This window comes from Patagioenas fasciata, chromosome 6 (assembly GCF_037038585.1).
Source record: "Patagioenas fasciata isolate bPatFas1 chromosome 6, bPatFas1.hap1, whole genome shotgun sequence".
Taxonomy (NCBI): Eukaryota; Metazoa; Chordata; class Aves; order Columbiformes; family Columbidae; genus Patagioenas; species Patagioenas fasciata.
In genome coordinates this window covers 11,558,762-11,582,140 of record NC_092525.1, presented here as the reverse complement: position 1 = coordinate 11,582,140, position 23,379 = coordinate 11,558,762, and the positions used below count along the sequence as shown (strand labels likewise).

Genomic DNA, 23,379 nt, shown 5'->3' with positions numbered 1-23,379 from the left:
CTGGGCTTAATGTGTCCTGTTTTCTGACCCCGAAACGTTTTCTTTATGAAAGGATCAAGTTGGGAGCATTGTCCCAGCGCCTTGAAAAGAGCTGCACAGAATGCTCTTTTGTGTTAAGTTGCCTTTTTTTTTGAGCCACTGCCTGCTGTGTTTTTTTCCTCCCCCTCCCTTCTGCACGATGGGGGGAGAGGCTGGGACGGACAGTGATACAGACAGAGACTGTCTTGATGAACCATCTGTGCCACAGTGTAATCCAGTGGAGCTGAAAAATTAAACAGCATTTTCAATTAACTTTCTCTCTCTGGCTCTTTTTTCTTCTTCTTCGTCTTCTTGGGGACAAGTTTTATTTTAACCCCTTGGAAGCCGCTGGGATGGGGAGGATATCGGATGCAGGGGCAGTGTGGGCAGGGCACTTGTGAAAACACACACCTGGAATCGGGGCAGTGTCCGTGGAGCCCAGCGTCTTGTCTGGGGCAGGACATGCGGACTGACTTGGGAGATGGTTCAGAAAGGCACGTAATTTTTGAAGAAATGAGCCACAGGGGAACTTTTTCTCCCTCAGTGGAAAGAGTATGTACTCCTTTAAATGGTGACAATGGCAGGTTTTGTTTACTCTTGTTGATATAACCTAGGATGTTTCCATTATACTGTTCAAGTGCTTTCTTTCCTCTCAGCGCTATCTTGTGGCAAGGTGTCCCAGGGGTTAACTCTGTCTATAACTATTGCCTTTTTATCAATTATAAGGGTTTTTTTGCCATTCATCTTCACTTCTGCATTTAATTTCCTTCCTCCTCTACCCACGTAAAGGTGTAGTAGGTGTTATTTTATTAAAACAACTCCTATTTTACTCCCTGTTTTGTAAATGTCCTTTGTGACTGTGTTTATCTGTCCTACGCAGAAGTTATTTTCATTTTCTTTGGGAAAAAGGTTGCTCCTGGCCTGGGATGGTGGCTGTGGTTTGCATGGACACTCCTGTTTGCAGCAGAGGTCTGGGCGCCAGGGTGGGACACAGTGTCCCTGCTGCTGGTGACTGATGCACGCGTGTGTCTCCCCCCTTGTGGTTACTGTGTTTTTAGGGAGACAATCTTACCTTTTTCCCATTGATGACTCCAGCCGTCCCAGGTGCTCACTTTTGAGCTCCTCTGTCAGACGCATTTTAGAAAGCCGAAAAACTTGCTGACCAGTTGTTGAGCTGAGACGTTCAGACAATTCCCACAGAGAACAGAGTGTTTGCCTTTGCAGGAGGCTCCCTGTGCAGGGTGTGTTAAATCACGGCCCTCTGAATGCGGTCTGGAATCCTGGAACAGTTTCCAGTGGTGCGCCTGATACTGAAGCAGGGCTTTGCTCACCTGTAATCCTCACAGCCACCCTACAGCCTCTTTGACAAATATTAGCAATGTTTTGCCCTCCAGCCCTGTGGCTTAGCCGTTGCAATAATCCTCATCCTATTTTGCTCTTACAAGGTACTTTCACAGCTATAGGACTCCCAGTACTTCACAGGGGAGATAAACCTTGTTAGTACTTTATTTTGAAGGAAAATCAAGCATGAGGAATCAAAGGCAGTCACTAAAGCTATCACCAGGTGACCAGCACCATGGCTTAGTCTGGTCCCTGAGCTGCAAATCCAGGCTGCTCCCTGTTTTTGGTGGGATCAAGCTGCTGGTGTTGAGGAGGACATCCAGCCCTGCCCTTCTCACATCCCTTCGCTTCTTGTCTCCCCTGGGTCTCGGAATCTGAATTCTCCTAACCTGTGTCCTGTGCACACACACAGACAGAGGCACCCAAGCTCTTGCTCCTTCAACTCATCTCTCACCTCCTCTCTCAAGCAATTCAGCAACGTTCCTGAGCCCTCCCAGCTCCACACCATCCTCCTCAGTAAGTTTTCTTCTTCCACCCTTGCAGCACATCAGTAGCAACTTTTCCCCTTCCTCAGGGGAAGACCCACAAGGATGTCCCCATGCTTGTTTGCCCTCCCGGTGCTTGTACAGGGCATACAGAGCTGGCAGAGAGGTGGGTGCAGAGCCTGGGCCCAGTTTTGATCTTTGGCTGCTGAATATTCCAGGTCGCCATCCACAGCTATGTAGGAAGAGATAAGATTTCTGCTTCCCATCAGAGCAAATTCAGGTGGTCCCTGGACCCAGGCTGCTCTGTCCCACTCTTCAGAAGCTGGGACAAGGGGGCAGTGGGTGACAGCAAAACCGTGGCTTCACTGCAGCCTTTGCCTCTCTGCTTCTGACCATTTCTCACAGCTGGGTAAGGCCAGGGTAAGCAAAAAAAATGCCCCCCCTGAGCCAGTGTCCCCAATCTGCTGACTTCTGCAGCCAGGATGGGAGGTCACTGGGGCGTGTGTGTCCCTCCAAGCCCCCCACTGCAGCTGGAGGGTGTCATTCTGGGGACGTGCAAGCTAGCAGACAAGCAGGGACAGTTGCTGCTGGCAGCAGCACCCTGGTGCCCACTTGCCTTGCGTTCACCGTGCGCCCTCCCCAGCCCACAGCTCCCCAGGGAGAGCAGCCCATGGGCCTCCCCCTCCACACGGGCAGCCTCCCAGTTACCAGGGGCTGCTGCTGGCATGACAGGGGGGAAGAATACTCAGCAAATTGCTTTGCTGCACATCTTAAAGCAGCCCTTGATTTGATTTAAACAAAAACAAAAGGGGGCTTGGTGGAAAGCGGGGCGATTGGCGGGCGCAGGCCCTCTCCTGTGTCTTGCACACACAGGCTCGCATAAGTGACAGCTCAGTGGGCCGCTGTTGAGCGCTTTCATTGCGCTGGCTCAGCCTTTTGCTGGGGAAAGCCAAAGTGTCTGTCAGTGTGTCCCCCCCTGGCCTCCCCACGCCTTTCTTTTGCTATTCCTTTTCTTTCCCTCCCCCTGGCTGCAGAGGAATGGGCGAGACCTTTGCATTCAAAGGAAGGATGGTTCTGTGAGGTCTCGCTGAGGGTGGAAATCGCTTTAGCAGAGATGATGTTTCTTTGTTTAGGGGCAAATTGTGCCCCTTCTCTGTGGCTTCACAGTTGCCAGATGCTGTAATATGCAGGGGGTCCCTGGAGAGGGGTGCGGGAGCCACGAGGGGATTCTACTTTGGGAGGGGAACTGCTGGTTTTAGCACTTCTCAATGGGAGGGAGGGATACAAGGGGGAACAGAGAAAGGTTTGGAAGATTTGTGGTTGGTGTCTGGGGAACCGCATGTGAGCAAGGGCACAGGGAAGAAGTGCAGCTGGGCGGAAAGGACATGTGCTCCGTCCTCACATCTTGAGGCTGTGAGCTCCGTGTAGTTGCTGAGCAGTGGCTCTCCCTGGATGCTTTGGTCTGAGTTTCTGCTGTTATTTGATACTGCATCAGATTCCCATGCTGCTTCCACCTCCAGCCTGGACCAAAATGGAGCCCTAGGACTGAATTAACTGGCACCGAGGGAGATTGGGTATTGAATTTCAGTGTCTCCAGTTATTAATTTTATTGGAGCTGTTCTGACCATATCCAGCTCTCAGAGCAAGCTGGAGTAGATCCATCCCTTGGCTTTCACATGAACCTTGCACAAAAAGTCAAGGTAGTGGGATCGAGAAAGAGCAGTGAAGAGCATCAAGGAAGACACAGGGTGCTTGAACATGTGGCGAGGGCGCGATGGAGCAGAGCCTTTTGCTGCTGTGCCTGGAACTGACAGCATTGTACCTGGGCCCTGAGTGTCCTGTGGACAACTGCAGACACTGCACTCCCACTCCCAACATCCCAAGGAGAAACAGGACCTCAGAGCACCACCAGAGCTTTTGAGGACATACCCAGTAGCCCTCTTCTGATGTCCACATATGCAGTCATGGCCAACTGTGGCCAAATGTGTTTGGGATGAGACATTCCCCTGAGGTCCTGGTCCAGGGCTGCTCCTACTTTGACAAGAGAGCAGTTCCCTCAAGTGCTTGTCCCTCACCACCCTCCATGAGCTGACACCCTTGCTGAGCTTGCTCCCAGATATATCTTGTGGGCTCTTATTCCTGAAGAGTCAGATCATGACCATCTCAGACCCCCACATCTGCCTGTCCTTCCTGAGCACGATCCTGCAGTCCTGTCTTGACAGCAGCAGATGTCAGGTCCATGTGTGTCCAAGAACGCTCTCATATCACTTCCAGGCTTGATGCCAGTTCTTCGGGTGAAGAGGATGATTGGTATTTGGGAATGGACAGCGTGGTTGCTTTAGCAGCAGATTTCTGTAACCCGTGGCATGAGGATCATGATGCGTAACACGAATTTTGGCATATGTACCACTCGCAACAGTCATTCTCCATTTCTCTATTTGCAGTGGCAGGGTCAGGCTTACCACAGGTCTGCTTTGGCAGAGGGGAATGGAAGCAAATATCTCCCCAGTGAGCGATAAGGAGAATGACTTGTTTAGGTGATCCCACAGAGTCCTGCCAGCCCTGGTTTCATACGCCTTGGCTGTGTTGAATACTTTCTCTGGGTCCTTTTGGCAACCTCACAGTTAAAAACTTTACCAGTTTCTTTCTCTCTCTTTTTTCCCTTCCTTCCTTTTCAGAGTTGACAGGGGCAAAATAAAGGCTTTATTTTTTTTTAAACAATTTTGTTCCTTCTGGGAGTGATGGAGCGAGAGTGAGTGAAGATTATAGCTCTGTGTGCCGAAGACCTTCATAATGGGGGGAGAAGCAGTGACATAATGGGAACCTAATGGCAGTAATTGGCCCTGGTTTTGACAGGGCCTATATCACGGCTCAGGAAAAAAAGAGATGTTTAAAGTAAAAATTTACACAAAATTATACGGTTTGGGGGGTGAAAACGGCTGTTTGGTTTTTATCTCTCGTTTTTTCCCTTTCCTCTGAGGACGCTACCTCGCACTGTGTTTGTGTCTGTGTGTGTTTTCACGTCCATCACTTAATCAAAGTCAGAATGCAGATCCCTGAGCAAGAGACCCCTCTGCACGATGCCCCGGTTTTTAAAGCTCTGGGTCAGATGCTAAAAGCCAGCAGTGCTGAAATTTCCTTCAGGAGAGGTGGGATGTGGGGACCCCGCTGAGATTTCTCTGAGGCTCAGCTGTGCCAAGGCTGGTGGCACAGAAAAGTGAGGAGCACGACGGGGCGCAGAAGCCAGAGCAGCAGAGAGGGGCTGTGGACAGGGGTATCTGTTTCTCCCTGCTGTCCACATCGCCAAGCGAGATCCCTACTATCTTTCTCCATCTCCCTTTGTTGGGGTTGTAAGAGCCCGTGGATGCAGAGGACAGTGAAGGGATGTACGTCCAGCGAGCCAGGGAAAGGGCATCACAGTGTCTGCAGGCTGTCCGGCTGTCCCCTTAGCCCTCAGCACACGGCCTTTCCTTTAACATTCGCTCCAGAGGGCAGAGGTCCACAATATCTCACCCATCATTGAACTGTATGAACGTCCTTCCTTAAACACAGCCACAGGTCCCTCAGCCTTACTCAGCTCCTTGGTCATTGCCCATCACCTTGTCCTGCTGCACTCCAGATCATCTCTGCCCCTCTCTACCACTGTGGTCCCAGAGGACAACTGGGACCTGTGTTGCAGAAACAACACAGCCATGTCGGCACAGCCAGAGTAAAACGCTAGTTTGAGCTCTGATTCCGTTGCTGGCCTGGATCACACCGCACATATTGTGTTGCCATTTTACAGTGCAAACTGAGGGCCAGCTTGATGTCTCCTACTGTCACTCAGGTCTTCCCTGCTGCTGCAGCTTCCCTTGCATGTTTTCTTGCTCAATACATATTAGTCAACTTGTTTTCCCATGGAATAGTGATGTGTGCTAATGAAAGCACTCTAGGATTGTATTCTGAAGGCCCCTAGTCAGAAAGCGGCCACAGGCTTGGGGGTGTGACTGCACATAGGAGCTTGGAAGCGCGGCACCATGAACATTTGTGTGTGTCCGTGTGATTCTATATACACTGCTTGGGACAGAGTCTCAAACTCCTATAAGAGCCCGCAGGAGCCCTCAAAAAGTGTGTGCATACTGTGCTGTAAGCGTGCTTATCACATGTATGGTTGTGACAGCTCAATGACAAATTGCATCACTGCAATTTGGATCACAAAGCTATTCTAGAAGATACTTAGATGTTTCTAGTGTGCACTGAGTTACAAATTCCTCTGTCTTCAGTTACAAATTCCTCCCTGTCTTCAAGCTGTGTTTAGCAGAAAGGGCTGCTGGCCTTAAAGACGAAATGCTGTTGAATTGGGATGTATGTCTGGGTTTATTGGTAGAAAAGGTCCCTATTCTTTCACTCTCCTAGTGCTAGGACCTTTAAGTGTGTCTAGTAAATAAGCTCAAGTCTCACCATGCCCATCACCAGGTAGAAGCTGGGCAATATTCTTCAAGGACCAGCCCCAATAGTGCAGCTTGGATACAGAGTCTGTACATTTATCTCATGAGAATGGCCAAAGGGGGCTTGGACAGATGTCTTGGCCCCATTCTGACCAAACCAAACCCGGTAGATTTGCAGTAGTATAGTTTGAAAGAGACTAGGAGCTTAAAGTGAAAGTGAAAACGCCTGAGGGCTCTTGTTCCACCTCTGTGTTAAGGGATCAATAGTCATTTGGACCAGATTGAGCAGAGAAATGACTGATCTCAGAAAGCGCGTGTGTAGCTGTGTTGGAAGTGGTGTGCCGTGGTCTATGAGGGTAACCTGGGCTCACTGGGCAGTTTGCGGACCCAGGTGGCCCATCCTGGTGTCATATTTTAGGAACAAATAAGCGCATCTCTCCTTTAAGCCATGAGCAGTTGTCTGTTCTTCTGTCTAAGCGGTTGAGAATCACGACACAGAAGCTTCGTGCTTGTCCACCAAGCCTGCTCAGATCACCTGCTGCTGTAGTCTGCCTGGAGAAGGCCTTTCCTAGGTCTCTGCTTCTTCAGCTGTCTCACCCCCTCACATCTCCCGGGGTAACAGAGAATATGCTTAAATCCAGTTTAGAGAGGGGAACGCAAAGTCCTAACGCCTGTGTTGCTGGCTGGTCATGGGGAAGGGAAATCCTTTTAACACTAAAGGCTGAGCATAGCCGTAACTCTTCTGTGCTTGCTTTGCTTTACTCTGGGGTGCCTCTTGGCCCAGCCTGCTGTCAAGCTCGTGTGTGTGTGTGAATATGTGTGCACGCACCTGACTGACCTTAAACAAGTGTGCAAAACTCGTTTGCCTTCCCAGCTCAAAGGCAGCAGAGCTGCTGGGGACCTTGGGGGCAGGGGGAAGGCAACATCTGTTCAAAACCAAACAGTGCCTCCTGCTAAATGGCCTAGAAAGCTCCTGCGAGCAGGGTCCTGAGTGGCGACTCCAACGCTGGGAATGTTTTGTCTGGAGGAGCTGGGATCAGAGGTGGGTGTCCGTGGGGGCTCCCACATCCTGCGAATGAGCCACATCTGGGGAAGTCGTTTGGCTGGTGCTGATGATTCCCCAAGCGCTCTTGGCTTTAATGACTCGTGATGCCGCAAGAAGTGGCCCTGTAATGGCCATTCCATGCTTGGCCAAGGGGCGCGTGCTCTGCCCCCACACCAGCGTGTTTTCTCATTCCCACCAGGGACCAGCACCTTCCGCTCTCCAACTGCCCCAGACAGGGCCACCTGGAGACCCCAGCACCCTTGGGAAGGGTCTGGGGGATTTGCAGGTTGCAGTAAGGTGTGCTGCTGGTGGTTATCCAAGTGTTTGAGCTCGCTCTGCTGTACCCATCACCAGTACTGGGCCAGCGTGAATTGTCCCAGCATGAGGTGGATTCAGAGATGCTGGCTAAGCTGTGCTGTGGATACAGATCCAGGAGTGTACATCCGAGCATGGCTCTGCTGCTTGTAATGGGAAGGAGACGTGGAGCACCCTGACCCCGGAGCAACAGTCCTGTCTCTGTTGCTGCCTGGAAGCTGGATTTTCAGTGAGGATGCTCTGTTGCACTGCCTATGGGAAGGGTGGCCCAGCCCCAGGATACCAGCACTGGGCTTGCCTGCTGTGACTCGTGTAGGACCAAGTACACTCAAGAGCACCCCCAAGAATGGCCCTGTGCTCACAACCCTTCTTACTGTGCAGCTGAGAGGCAGTGATGGCATTTGTCATCCTTGTTCCTGTCAGACCAGCACAGATCTCCATTCAGAAAGGTCCCTGTTTTGGACCTTGCACCCCTCACATAGCTTGTGAAGACCTGGGTCATCCTGTCAGCCCAGCATCTGGTGAAGCCTGCCTCATTCCATTTTCAGCTCTATTCAGAAAGGTGAATTGACATGGGACTTGTTCTGGGAAGCAAACTAGCGATCTGTTTAATCCAGCTCCTTCCTTGCAACGGTGAGTGGAGCTCAGTACTCCAGCAAGAGTTTAAGTACTCTGCAGTTGTCAATGTGGGGTGCCAGCCCTTGTCCCACTCACTAATAGACTTTGGTTTAAGTTCCCTGGCTGCATGGCAAATCTAAGGCAAAGCTTCCTTGACTGAAAGTTGCCTCCTGTTGACTTGGTGGTGTCAAGTAGCCATGGGGCTCGTGTGGCTTTTGTACAGTCCAAGTACCATCATTAATCCTCCATGGGAGGGTTTTGGTGAGCCTCAACCTAGTTTCCGGTGGCACGTGCACATAGCGGCAGGGACTCTGCTCTCCCTGCTGTTGTCAGCCTTGGCACAGAAGCTGAAGCCTGTGAGGGGCTGAGGAGGATGAAGCTGTCACCATGCATAGCGTGCGTCCTGGCTCTCCTGTAGCCTCCGAGACTGCTGCCGGCCCCACCATGGCCCCACATGGGCTCCCAGTGGGCTGACCCTGCCACACTGCTGTGGTCTCAACCGCAGAGAGCAAAAGTGCTACAGCTGGGCACCTGCAAGTCACTTTGTATGCAGACACAATGTTCTCCATGCTCCAGCTGTGTTGAAGGGTGAGAGAGAGACATGGTCATTGCCTGGTGGCTCCTCCAGTGCCTCCATGGACTTTCTCCTTGGTTGTGCTGGTTTGAGGGTCTGCTGCAGCTTGCTCCCACCCTCGCTGTCTCAACAGCATCCAGATCTGACTGTTTCTGGATGACAGACCTGAAAGTGTTGACCGTCCCCCTCTTGGCCTGCTCGTACCCCTGCTGTAGGTCCTCTTCCTTTGGTGGGTTCACTCGGTGCTTTCCTGTTTCCCACCCAGATGTTGGCGGAAGATTCATTTCCACGCCAAACCAAACTCAAAGCCTATGACAGCAACAGCAATGAGATTCACGTATGGATTCGGGCCGCTCGCAGGGTCCGGTTCCTGCTCGGCTCCGGATCGTGGCATCCGGTACCCCATCCCGGTGGGAGCAGGGAATTCCACCCCCCCATCTGCCCTGCCCTGCAAGCCCTCATAAAGCCGCAGGTGTGGGATGTTTGTTATTTAGTCTACAGCCTGGTATGTGACAGTTTCTTTTCTACTCGGAGTGGTTTCAGATAATTAGTACATTACGATTCCCCCACCTTGAGTGGGGGAGTGAGGAGGGGGCAGCCCACCCTCAGACTACTTGTAATTTCACATCCTGTGTTTTATGGACCCGAACTGTTCGGGGCGGGGAGTTGGGTGGGGGGGATGAGAGAGCAAACAGTGAGTCCTTCCCCCACCTTCACCACCAACCAAACCCTGGGGTTGTTAGGGCAGCCAAACGTTATTTTGCGGAGTTGCAACCAACTCAATTCAGAAATGTTTGTTTGTGCCTTCTCCCCCCCTCCCTTTTTTTTTTTCCTTTTAAGGCTTGAATGCCTTAAAAAGGGAAGAATGAAAAACAAGATGCTCTTTCTCCCAGCCTGTCCATGCTCCCCTCTCTCCCTTTTTATTACACGCTTATCGCTTCTTTCCCTCCTGCTTTTGAAATTGATTTCCTTTCCTTTCTCCCCTATTCAGGGCCTAAACGCTGAATGTTCGATATTTCATTTGAGGCCGCTAATCGCATTACCACCCTTGACGTTTTACAGATATCATATTATGGGCGCAAATTTGGCAAATTATTAGCGTTGTAATGTATAGCTTGTCAAAGGTATTTAAGACACTAAGAGCCCTGGGCTTATCGGGGTTAGCAGAGAGCTCTCGTTGAGCTTTTGAAATGCAGAGAGCCGGTTATAAAACACACTGTGACTCTCTTTTCAGCTTGTAAAAAAGAGAGTGAGAGAGAGAGAAAGGAGGGGGAAAAATATCATCCGTCTATCAGGGGCTTCCAGGGCTGATAACAAGCAAAATTCTTCTCACTGGAAATGTGAGAAGCTTTTAAAACATTTCACAAGCTGTCTGGGAAAGAGGAAAAAATCTTTATTGAAAGGATGTAGCAATCTTTTTACTGAGGTCTATTTATCTCCCAGGAACAAGCTGTAAGTAGGAGTTCCCCTCCTGGTGACCAGAGTTTGGGGAGGGAAAGCGGGGTCCTCCAGTGCTCCTGCACCATCTCCTGCAGTGACTTCTCCTGGCCCAAACTGGGATGGTGGCGGCTGGAAACGGGTCCCAGCAGCCCTCCTTCATCCCGCTCGGCCGGGATGCTCGTTGCCATGTCCTGTCAGGAGAGAAGCCCCTTCCTTGCTGCCCCAGTGCAGCTGGCAGAGCAGGACAGAACCAGTGCTGGCATTTGCTCCGTGACCCTCTCCCAAGGGGAGGTGTTTCCTCTCCGATCAGTTTATTAAGATGGTTTTAAGTCCCTTTAAAGCCCTGTGGGGGATTTGTGCTTTTCCTCGGTGTTGAGATGTGACTGTGTGTGTTTCCCCCTCTCTTTTCAGACGGAGGGAGGAGGGGACATGGCAGCTCTGGGTCACATTTTGCTCCCAATATTGTGATGCTAACAAGCTGCGGAGTTCGTCAAGGCAAAGCGAGGCTCTGGCAGTACCGGGGAGGGGGTAACGGGGTTGGCGTGATTCACTCCCCGCTGGCAGCAGAATGGATATCATGCGTCTTATTACAGAGTTAGACAGACAGAGCCCCACCACTGAGAGCTGTCAGTCCTGCCTCCGCTTGACAAAAACAAGCCATAAATAAGCAAATGCTTCACAGCAAGGGGGCTTGTGTGTGTGTGTGTGCGCGAAAGAGAGGGAGAATGGCTGTGTGTGAAATACCCGTGGGGGGGCTGCATTTGTAACCCCTGTTTGTAAGAGGGAAAATGGGTGGGAATTATGCTGCTGGGTCTCTATAGAAGAGAACGTGTGTCTTCCTAGTGCCTTGTTTAAGTGTTTGGAAACACAAACTTGTGTTCACCAGGCAGTGCACATCTGGGTGCAAGCGTGCCAGCACGGGGGAGTATGCAAGCGCATTCACAGCAGTTTGTGTTTGTGAGGCTGCATCGGCAGGAGAGGTAGCTGTGGGGGTTTGTCCTGCAGAGCTATTTCATTGGGAGGACACAGGGAGATGCTGAGGTTGGTAGAAGCTTTAAAAGTACCTGTTGCATGTGCCCGTGGGCCTGGCTGTGATGGGAAGACGCAAAGTGGTAGGTTCAGGGAGGTGTTGTGCTTTCCTGAGCACAGAGCATCTCAGAACAGAGCTGAGCACAGAGATGAGTTGTGCACAGCCATGGCTGAAGTGACTGTCACACTAAGCAAGCTCTGCCAGCACCTGTGAAGACAGGAGGACTTGCAGCACTCAAGGGCAGGCAGTGTGTCTTGTTTGGGGCAGGAAGGGTCCATGGATGTGTCACAGCTTTTCTGAGAGAATGTCAGTGAAGGAACCTGAGCCTGTGCTCTTGCATGTGTCCGGAAAGGTTGTGGCATGGATACGTCGCCCGTTCCTCCTGGGCTGAAGCAGCGGTCAGCACACGGTGTCCTGTCTCTGCTGATGGGTGCAGGAGGTTTTCCCGGCAGCCCCATCCAGCCCCTTCCACTGCGGGTGCTCTGCCTTCCACATCCTCCCAGCAGCTTTCAGCCTTTTCTCATTTTGTGGAGCCCTGGGGGTTTTCCAGCAGAGGTGTAGAGCCCACATGCAGAGCAGTATTTGATCCTCAGTTTGCTTTTCTTGTTCAGCATTCCTGGATAGCTGAGAAGTAAACCATGGACCCTCAGGGGCCACAGACCATGGGCTGCAAATCATTGCACTCTACTTACGTCTATTGAAGAGTTTTGTAACTGCCTGTTGAATGGCAGGGGATGGTGTCCAGTTAGAGCAGTGAATTTTCATGATTGTCTCTGCAATACAGAGCTGTTCGGCACCTCCGTGCCGTGCAGCAAATTTTGGGGCAATGCTAAGGGCTGGAAGGGCTGTAACATCAGCCACAGTGCAGACAGCAGCACAGAGACCTGAGAGGTGCTGGGCACTGTAGTTTTTCAGTGCTTGTGGGCTCCCAGAGCCATGGTGGGAAGGAGGAGATGCAGCAGGATTTGGGGAAGGACTCTGGGCTGGGTTTGGCTCTTCTGAGGAATATTCCTCACTGTGGGGAAATGTGCCAGACAAGCCCTTTCCATGTCAAATGGAGCTACTTTTCCCTCTTGTATGACTGGCCATGTTCCTTCTAACTTAGAAGAAGACAGTAGAAAAAAGGCACTACCCTGTCCTCGATTGGTTTCCACTGGGTTGAAGTCCATCCTTAGGGCTTTGGTCCCACTTCCGTAATGGGCAGAAGTTTGTTTGATTTGAGCGGGGACGCCCAGGCTCCCTTCCTCTCTCAGCCTCCTAAGGATGCAGCATTCACCCTCTCTCTCACATGAAATGGCGCATCGGTAAGTGCTACTTAAGAAAACACATGTTCTCCCCCTTGAAAGCAGCCCCCCCACTCCCCCCTCACACCAACACCTTTCTTTATTCGACCCAAACCTCACCAAGGGGAATTTGCAACAACTGCGGTGATAAATCCGCCCGCAGATAATTGGCAAGAAAACAACACTTGTGCAGTATATAACGTTTTATGGTTGTTTCATGTACTTTATTATAATACTAATGAGCAGTTATATATCAGGAGCTAACTGCACGCCGGATTAGCTTGTTAGCATGATATGAAACGGCAGAGCAAATAGTCCAGTCCCCCTCACCCGCGCGCCCTCCCCCTACCTCTCGTTCCCATTTGCACTGAGTAATTAGTATGCAAATTAGACCCCGGGACCACACAAGTTCTAGTATATTACAAGGGCTTTATTATGCTCTTGTGAGTAGATGATGGAAGCGACCCATGACAGTGTTTATCTCACTACCTCTCTCTCTTTTTCTCTCTCACATACATTGGCAGAGAGTAAACACACACTGAGCTGGGCCCTGTACCATTATGACTCCCTGAAGATGCCACCAGCTTGCCTTTATCCCGACGACCGGAGTTAAGAGCCTCCTCTGGAAACACCATAACAATGATGTTAATAATAATAATAACCCTGATGATGATGGTGATGCTAAAAGCAGCCTTGGCTCTGGCAGTCATGGTGATGATTACAGGAGTAAGGAGAAGGCTCAGAGTGAGCCAGAACGAGCTCTTTGTCACTTGGGTTGAGCTGCAGAGGAATGAGGGCTGGCCCTGGTTTCCAGCCCTGTAGGAATATTCTGCTCTCTTGTAGCACAGGAATACGGTGTGTTAACTGCTCTTGGTCTCCGATGCTCAGAGCGAAGCATCTTCAAAGTCTTTGATGATTTCCAAGGTACTGAGAGAGAATCTCAGCTGAAGTTTGCTTCTGGGTTTCTTTTCTCTTCTGTTTCCTGTGTATCATAATTTGTGTCCCACTTTCTCTTATTCACTTTATTTCTGATTGAGGTGGTCCCTGTCTTCCAACTGTGTATCTGATGGTGGACAGACCGCCCTGAATATAGGCACTTTCCGTTAAACTGTAAGACAGCAGCAGCATCCTCTGTCTCTCCTGCCAGCAATATGCAGATGTGCACTGAGGCACTGACTGAAGTCGGTCTCCATGGTCCATTGGTTCACTGCTGGGATGGTGAACATGGTGCCATGGGGATGTATTCCTGCCCACAGCAGCTGAACCCACCAGCTTGGGTGCCCAGTATTCTCTTGAGCAATTAGTAATCATTTCTGGTTGTCATAACCAAGGCTAATGCAAATCAGGTCACCCAGGTGTGAATGCATAGAGTCTCATTCCCACCCCTGACTCAGCCTGCTCTCTTCTCTCCAGGTCTGAGATCTTCTCACTTAGTTGGGGTTGCTCTTTGGGTTGAAGCAATGAGTACTGAAGAGCTGATAGGAGTGAAGGACTGAAAGGGATCTCAATGAAACCTCATCCCCACTGCTTGGGCTCTTGTGGCATGCAGTCACCTCCACAAGCATGTTGAGCTCCATCTCAGAAACAGCAGTTTTTTGTCCAGAGGCTTTCCATTAGAAAGTCCTGTCTGTGGACCTCGTTGGCTTTGACCAAAATAAGATGTTCAGGTCAGGGGGGGCATGTTCTCTGTAAAAATTCAACCTTCTGCAGTTACCATAATGTTTCTGGTGGTGTCTGAGACTTTGTGGAACTTCAGGGGAAGCCAGCTGATGGGTCTGGGGTGTGGGCAGAGAGACCTGCATGGTGGCGCCTGTGGCGCAGGGCAAATGTGGCAGGCATCGAGTGTTAGACTGTCCCCAGGGAGCTGCCTTTTGCCAGTCTTCCTTGCCTTTGCTGCCAGCGTTCGCTTCGATTTGTTCCCATTTGCATCTGGCTTTTTCTCACCCTGAGAGCTGCCCGTCCTCAATGTTTGCTGCTCTGGAGGACAAAGAGAAAGGGAAAAACAGAGGGATGGTTTGCTTTTTGGGGAGATGTCTTCTCAGGGTTTAATCATGAAGAACTTTGTGCCAAAGGAGAGAGATCCTGAAATCCCAGAGCACAAAAAAAAATTGGCTGCATTTGTCCTGAGCATAAGCGAGGGGCGGGGGGGTGGAAATCTGTAGAGGCGGCAGTTTTTGTAAAGCGCTGAAGTGCCCCACACATCACGCCCTGACAGGCCCTGATGTTAGCTCCCGGAATGGATCACAGGAGACTCATTAGAAAAAACAAATATTATCACACGCTGAAATGATTTATGGAGAAAAATGAAAAATTTTGTGTTGTTGCGTCCTCGCTCTCCCACTCTCCTCTGCTTTCGCTCAGGGAAGTTATTTATGGCAGCGGGCCCTTAACAAGAGAAAGGCGAAGCGCCGAGCCGCTCGCTCCTGCAAACTGCCTGCATTTGATTTTTATTAGCAAGTTAAAACTTCCTTCTTTTCACCTCCCCCCTTCCCCTCGCGCGCCTTTATTATCCTGGACTAACTGAAATGCATTTTAATGCCTACTACTTGTGCTTTTAATAGTGATCCTATCGCCACCCCAGCAGCAAATAAAGTGACATTGACAGGGGGAGGAAGGCCTGACAGACAGCTGGGCAGACAGGAAGGAGTTACAGGCCCTCGTGTGCTCCCTCCTCGTCTGCTCGGCGCCGCTACCTTCCCAGTAACCCGAGAGGCGTTTTATTGTCAGAAGAGCAAATGCACGCGAAACCCAGTCGCCGATGTATTTGCGGCCCCGATGCATTTGCAGCCCCGGCAGCGCCGCCTGTGAGGCCGGGAGCGGGCAGTGCCCGGGGCCCGTGGGCTGGTGTCCCTGCCCAGGTTTCGGTGCGGCTTCCCCCAGGCTTCACAAGCATCCCTGGGCAGGAGGCTCCATACCCTCAGCTCCACTGCCCAGGTGGTGCACAGCCCTACATCTTCCCAAGCGAGGCGGCTCGCCATGGCCTGGGTGGGAGGATAAAGCAGGGGCTGGTGCTTTTCCCCTCCAGGACGCAGCCTGGCCTCCTCTGAGGGAATTTTTCCTCGCCTCAACCTGGCTGCGCCCAGTGGAATAACCCTGGAGGGGCAGACCCGGGGAGTGCCCCCAGCCTGGGTGCTGGACCAGGCACCACCCCGGTGCCACCGTCCTCTCCGCTCGGTTGCTAAGTGTCCCAATGGCCGCAGCTACTATGCCAGGCCTGGGGCCCCCCTGAATCTTTCTGTGTGGCTGGACAGCCCCTTTCTCCCCCTGGCCAAGCATCCTTGAAGCGGCACGATAAGCTTTCCGGAGCGATGGTTATCGGCTGGCCTTTCCCTTCACTCCCTCTTTGTGCGGGGTTTTCCGCAGGAGTCCGGACCCAGGGACCTCCCAGCCCTGGCCGGCTGCCTCCCGGGCAGTGGCCAGGGCTTTCAAGGGAGCGGGGAGCCCTGCAGGGGTTAATGCCCGCTGACACCTGCAGCTCCTCGGCGGGGTGCTGCTGGAGGGGAGGCGTGCTGGGGGGGATCGTTGGTGGCGTTATTATGAAGAGCTCAGCAGGCCTGGGGCCTTCCATTGTCCGAGTGGCAAATAAATAAATAGAAGAAAGCAAGTCTTCCCTATGGCTCGGCAACGGGAGGTTAACAGCTGGACATGACATGACAAATTGGGCATTTTTTTTTTCCTGCGGGGGCGGTCCCAGCAGCTCAGTGCGAGGGGGAGCGATGGGGGAGAGGGATGGTGGAGGGGAGGAAGGGAGGGAGAGAGCAGCCAGGCAAGGGTCCCATCGGCTTGCAGAGGGGCTTTGACCCAGGCCGGCTGCCTCCCTCCCCACCAAGCCGGGTCCCCAGGATGCGTTGTCTAACATATCAGGGGGGATCATTCCCCAGGAGGTAATCCACAATGCTGAAACATTCACCCTAACCCCACGCACCTGATTCCCGTGCCAGCAGGTCCCCACAGCCAGCCCCCATGTTGTGTCCCCCCCGGCACAACTCCGCTCCAAAATCAGGCAGCACGGTGCTTTTTAACGGCCAATAAAACCCGGAATTCTCCAGCAGGAAAAGCACGGAAATTAATCAGATCGTGGATCTGCTGTGAATTATGCGCTCACCTCCCATCTGCCCGTTCAGCCGCCTCACCTTCCCCTCCCTGCCTGAAGCCCCTTTGGCTTGCTGCAGGAGGGAGCCTTTATGGCTATGCCTGGAGCTCTCGCCATTTGTCGTGGGCTTAATAGAAAATGTGTTAAACATACAGGAAATGACCCAAATGTTACCAATGGGTCTAGTTTGCTTGATTTGTTTCTCTTTTTTTGGGGGGGTGGCAGAGGGTAGTTGGTTTCGTTAGGAAATGGTGGGATGTAATAGCAGACAGCCTGATCCCCATGACAGTCCTTCATGCATGTCTCTGCTTCAACGGTGCCCTTGGCTGGACATGCTGATGGTGGCAGTGATGCTGGTCACACTGAATATCAGCCTCAATGCTTTTGTGAGCTGGGTTTTTTTCTAGGCTTCTCCCCAGGCCTTTCTACCAAACCCTGCCTCCCTCCATGCTGAATGGTTGCCCCATTGCACCTTCCCTGCTGTCCGTGGCCCCTTCCCTGCACTTTGCTGCCTGCTCCCTGTCCCAACGTGTGGGCACCTTGAGCCGGGCCTGCCCCCACAGCTTTTATTCCCAGCCTTGTGCCTCCCAGTATCTGCCAGGGTCTTGGTGCACCAAGGAGGGACTGTTGCAGCTCTTTGGAGAGCCTCTGTGTGCAAGCACTGTGCAGTCCAGAACTGCTCTGCAGCCCTTTCTATACAGTCTCTCTTTGCAATATGTTGACTTGCTGAAGGCTTTGGGTGGGCTGGAGTTTGCTATGCACAGCCTGTGAAAGCCCAGTGTGGCTCAGGCACCTGATGATGCTGAGATTCAGGTTTCAGAGTTCTTATCATCACACAGATGTGGCTGGGGAAGAGCTGCTTGCCCTCTCCAACCTCACCTGATGTGCCTGGGACCAAAGGAAGGTTCTCTAAAGCAGCAGGCATGACTCAGGATACCCAGCAGATACGGCCAGGCTGGTTTTTTCCGTGTGGTGGACACCAGTGGAGCCATCGCCATGACTGTGGTGTGGACAGGCCCAAGGGAGTTGGAGCCATGGTGGGTGGTCAGGAGGGAGACTCTATAAACCCCATCAATCTCCTCCTCTGGCTCCCATACATCTGCTTGCAGAGGGAGGCGGAGGCAATAACCTGGCTATCCGCTCACGATGGACGCTTTGGGAGGTGGAAGGGGGAGGAAGGGGGGAAACGCCAACCCTGATCCCTTGGCAACTGGAGGCTGAAATATTAACTGGAAGAATGTACCCAAGACTTGGCCCCCACACCGGCCTGCTCCTGGGGGGGTGCAGGGAAGGGGCAGCCTGTTTGCACAGCCCAAATGTCAACTAATTAATAGGACTTTATAGCAACATTTCCAGGGCAGCTGGCCCAGGAGCGGAGGGGGAAGCGCCCTACATTTCCTGAATCCCAGCCGTGACCCAGTGCTCTTCTTCGCATCTTGGAGGGTCAGTAGCTGCTTTGGTGTGCCCTGGGGTCTGTGTGGCTGAAGCAGCCTCAGCTGGTCACTGCATCGCTCCTGCCTGCGTTGCCGCCATGTAAAGGGGTGCCCATGGGTTGTTCTGGAGCTCTCTTCATTGTGTAGACACACTTCTCCTCCCAGAGTGTTGAGGTGCCTGTTGAATGACTCAGGTGGATGAACCTGACAATGCGTGTCCTATAGCAGTTCTCTGAGTGCCCATGCTCAGTGGAGGAGCAGCGCATTTCACATCCTGCTCTCTGTCCTCCAAGGTGCAGGTGTGGATGATCCATTCCAGCCCATAATTTCTCATATTATCTCAAATAACAAGAAAAGATGCTTCCTGGGGAGTGAATACGCTCCCAACAGTCTGTCTGCTGGATGGTCCCCTTGGAGCACGTGTGCTGCGTCCTCTTGTGTTGACATCAGCTGTGTAGACATCAGTGAGAGGTCTTGCTTATACATCTCTCCCGACATACAGCATGTTCTTTGTGGTCGGCTGCCGTTCTGTGCTTCACCTGGTCATGGTGGAGAGATCTTGTAGAGGCAGCCAGGATGGAGCTGTCCTGGGGCAGAGAATGGCACAAGCTAGGGGAGCACCCTGGGGTAGGGGACAGCCCAGCAGACTCCACCACAGAGAGCAGAGCTGGAGACCCCTGCTCCAAGCATCCCTGAATTTAGGGCCTACCTGACTGTGATCTTTGAACAAACCAATAAATGAAGTGTAATAACCAAAACGGTGATTGTTTTCCTCACGGTAGCTGTGGAAATCTCTCCCAGGGGAGCACAGAGCTGCCAGCTTCGGGTGTTAGATCACAATCCCACTAACCTTCCTGTCCCCTGGGCAATAGTTTACTGCTGCTGCCCTCAGAGCTAGGCTCTATTTATTATATATACTGGCCTCTGTGTGTGGCAGTGTGTTCGTAAAGCCTGATTGAGCTGTAAGGAAAAGTGCACTCGGGGGAAGGAGGAGACAAAATGCCTGATTCGGCCTGACCTAAATATGAGCTTATAACCTCTGTGGGTGCTGCCAGAGGTTTTGAGGTGATCATCAGATGCAGCCCCCGCCCCAGCCACACAAAGGTGTTCCTTGATAGCCATCTTCCACCAGGGACCACAGTTGTCCTGCCCTTGTAACCACTCCTGAGGAGCCCAAAAGACTTCAGGAGTGCAGCAGGACCTGAGCAGCTCTCTGAGCTGGTGTCTTGCCCTTTGCCTGGATCTGCAAAGTCCAGCTTGAAGTCCATGCAGGTGCAGCTGGGAGCAGCCAGCAGATGGGACCTCAGCAGAGCTGGGGATGGTGAATCTGGACCCTACAAGGTGTTTTAGCCATCGGATGCTAATGAAGCATTTTGGGTTTGGTTGAGATGACACTTACATGTATCCTGGACCAAAATAATCTGCAGGTGTTTGCCTTCAGATGACGAATGGACAGTCAGGTCATGGTGAGGAGGACAGTGCTCTAATCTCCTGCTGGTGCAAGTCTTTGGCACTGAGCTTGAAAAATGCAGCCAGGGCATCAAAGATTACCCATGCTGTCCAACATCCCTTTCATGAGCTGGAAACCTTTACAGTTACTGTGCTGCAGGGGGAGGATCCGCATCTGTCTGCAGAGGGCGTTGACGGGTTGTATGGACAAAACCTTGGCGGAAGGAGGAAGAGGGGTTTCTGCTGAGCAACTGTACTGGCTCTTGTGTGTATCCGTGCACAAGTATACACAAACCTGCCCAGCAGTGCTCAGCAATGTGTCATAAGTCTTGCATTGCTCAACACTGGGGGCAAATCTTCTGAACTGGTGTCAGTGGCCATCTGGTACAGATGGCTATCGGTGATGGCACTGCTGCTGCTCAATGCAGTGAGTGGCCGTGGGGCCCAGTAGAGCCTTGACCGGACATTCCCATTTCACTTCACTCAGTTTAGTTGGTTTGATACACGTGTGAACTGAGGCTGTGATAGAACAGGACAAGAGACAAGACAGATCAGGCCCTGTCACCTCCTGGGGGATGGCACGGGCCAGGAAAGCCCCAAAGGACAAGCAAAACACCATCCCCAGCCCCAAAACCCCACTGTGAGTGGAACACTGGCTGTAAATACCTCCAGGTTCTGAAAGCAGCTGTCCTCAGATCAGGGCTTGGTGCTTCAGACCATCTTCAGACCTAAATCCCAAAGCCCTGGTGTCGGCAGCAGAAGGGATGCACCCCGGCACATGGTGCCCTGCACGCAGCCTGTCTGGCCATCGTTTTTGCTGTGATGTCTGCGCTAGGTGAGAGCCCAGTACAGATTGATATGGGAGCTGGCAGACTGGGAATGCAAAGGCTGCCCCAGCCACTCAAGAAAGGGCACAAGTGGTACAGCACACACAGAATTACTCTTTGTTGGGGTAACAGAGGGCTATAAGATCTTTCATTTTCCAGGAATCTGCCCCCACCCCCTACTTTTAGCTTTCCTATATAATATTCCATGCTGTAGCCTATAAATGCTGCTCTGAGCCCACAGCCTGATTGAATTTGGAAGCCTTTGTTTACAGATGTCTGGCTGTACAGGGGTATTTATTGAATTTTCCATGAAATGTTGCTCCTCTAATGCTGTAAAGCACAAGCTGCCCACATCAGAGGAGCTGCGTGTTAACGGATCGGGTTACTCAAAGATGCATTGCTCTCCCTCGCCATCCTTTCCCCTGCCAGAGGAGGAAAGTGGACGCTGGAGTCCACACACAGCCAGGCTTTCCAGGGGACTTTGCCCTGGAGCAGGGAAGGACCGATTGTCCTGCACCCTGGAGCTGGAAGGTGTGTTTGGTCCTGCAAGGCAGCAGCTCCATCCACACGCGATGCAGCCCAGCCACTGCTGGGGTCACGGCAGCAGCCAGGTCTGCTGGTGGGACTGGAGGTGGGTCTGATTTTGTGCTGTTATGATACTGCACTGGTTATCGGTGGCTCAGAAGAGACCTTGATGGCAGGTGGATGTCCTCAGGGCTTTTTTTTGCCTTCCTTTGAGGCTTGCGATGTTGGGGTACTCTCTCAATAGTGGATAATTTCACGAGATGCGCCTTCGGTCACTGTGTAACCAGGGTCCGTCTTTTCTTGTTCATCTCATCTGCTGGTGCCCCACAAGCAGAAGAACGTTGTCAGCAAAAGAAACAGGATTTTCTTCCTTGGAGATCTTTATGGAGCCCCTTGGAGCATCCTCTGACCTCAGTGTGTCATATTTAACCTCTGTCTTGAGAGGGAAATGAGGTAGAGCCTGGTCTGTGGAGGATGTATCCGGGACCTACCGTTCTTGCAGTGGTAGCTGGAGGAATGTGTCTTCCTTCCTCATGGGGGAAAGTACAAAACCATCTTGCAAAACTCTGGGTCAGGAGCCCCAGGATCTCTGATGTAAAATAAATGATTCTCGGGAGAGAGCATGTGTTCACCATGTTAGAAAAACAAGCCCCCTGCAAACAGCACATACCAAACTCTGCCTGGAGGAAGGGACTTCAAGGGTGGACGGAGGGAGCAGTCCGAGCAACAGAGCACAGCCTGCCCTCCTCTCCCAGGCTGGATCTTCACACTGGTCCGAGGAGGAGGCAGGAGGGATGGGGGCTTGTTTTCTCAGATTTGATTGGTTTATTTATCCTTGGTCCAGGCTCCCATCTGGTCCAACTTCAAACACGGGCTGCCACAAAGTGTGGAAGCCACCAAGAGAGATTCTGCAAACAACGGTTGTGCAAAGTATATAAATATTTCGGGACATAAAAATGACTCTGTCTGAGGAGGGATCAATTCGGGCTGGGATGGAGGGTTCCATGTCCTGCTTGAGATAAGTCTTGGAGCGTGGCTGGGGCAAGTAGAAATATGTGCTTACCTAGAGTTACACGTGCATGTGCAAGGGCAGAACCAGGCCTGCTGAGTGCCGCTACTGCCAAAGACTGCAAGGCAAGGAGAGGACAATGGGGAAGTCTGTCTGTCTGTTTCTGGTTTCATAGCATGCAAAAATGTCTGTTGATCTGGGGGCCAGAATTGGATCTGGGGTTTGCAATCCAGCATGGTCTGTCTTACAAGAGACCTCCAAAACATAGCAGCTGCATTTGAAAAGTTTGATGCAACTGCTGGATGTGAACTTTTAGTTGAAGATAGAGGGAAAACGCAGTTCTGTTAGCGATGGCCTTTTGTGCTGCTTGAACAGCAACAAGTGCCTGGGCCGGGTTCCTTGTGTGTCCTGGGTTGATGCAGCCAGTGGCTTCAGAACTGGCTGATGGATTGTAGATGAGATCAGCTCACAGATTACAGTTTGGATGGCATCCCTTCAGGGAAAAAGGCAGCAGCTGGCATTATGCCTGGCCTAAGCCAGTGTCTGTATTGGTGATGCTGAAGAGGACGTGAAGGCCACGTGGAGGAATTTGTAGTTGATGCTATAATGGAGGGAACTGCAAATACCACTGAAGGCAAAGAAATAGTCACGGTAGAAGGACAGTGCATGCTTGATGGGGGACACTCATGTGTGGGAACAGCAGGTAGCATTCCCAGATGTGCTTCTCAGTATTCACATACTGGTCTTTATTTGTGCAAAGCAATGTGTAGTGCTAGCTGGATGAGGAGAGGGATAAGGAGGACACAGCAACCTCTATGGGCTCGTTGCTGTCTTTGGAAACATTTTGGGGTGCTGGGTCTTGTGTGGTTCAGCAGGAGTGTGCCAGCCATGCTCTGTGCTGCAGCTCCCACAGGACTCAGCTGCCCATTGACCTCTGACCAAAGGGACTGGAGTCAAACCACATGGGAGAGATGCCACCAGGCTAGTTGTTGTCAGATCAGGCAATGAAGAACCCAAAAGCAGGTATTTCTAGAGTTGGGTCCCATTCAGGCTTAAGCCCATGAGAACAGGGCACTTCCAGATCAATGGTTTTCAGTCTGGGGTGGTTTACATTCCCAGGATTCAGAGGTTTTAACCTCCAGCTTTGAGTATCTCTTAGCATCAGCACACCCAGATATGCTGTAGGCAGCAGCATACATTTGTCCCTCTCAAAGGGAGCCAGGTACTCTTGGCAGCGTGTGGTAGGACCTGACTGCTCACCATGGACAGAAATGACCTCGTGGTTGAGTGCTGTCCCTTCCTCTGCTATGGAGCTGTCTAGTTTGTGTCCCCCGCCTTGCTTCAAGAGGAACACAACAGCCAGAGCCTGGTGGCATGGACTCAGCCAAGGGAACAAAATCAGCTCTACCCGGGCTTGGTTTCTATTACAATCTGCATCAGGCAACAGAGTCAGCAACAAGGCAAAGC

The 23,379-nt window shown here is 51.8% G+C and overlaps 1 protein-coding gene across 2 annotated transcripts in view; it reads left to right on the top strand.

The window, feature by feature from the left end:
- Nucleotides 1-23,379, top strand: part of RNF220 (ring finger protein 220) — a 218,692-nt gene that overhangs the window by 40,793 nt on the left and 154,520 nt on the right. The window lies entirely within an intron of this gene.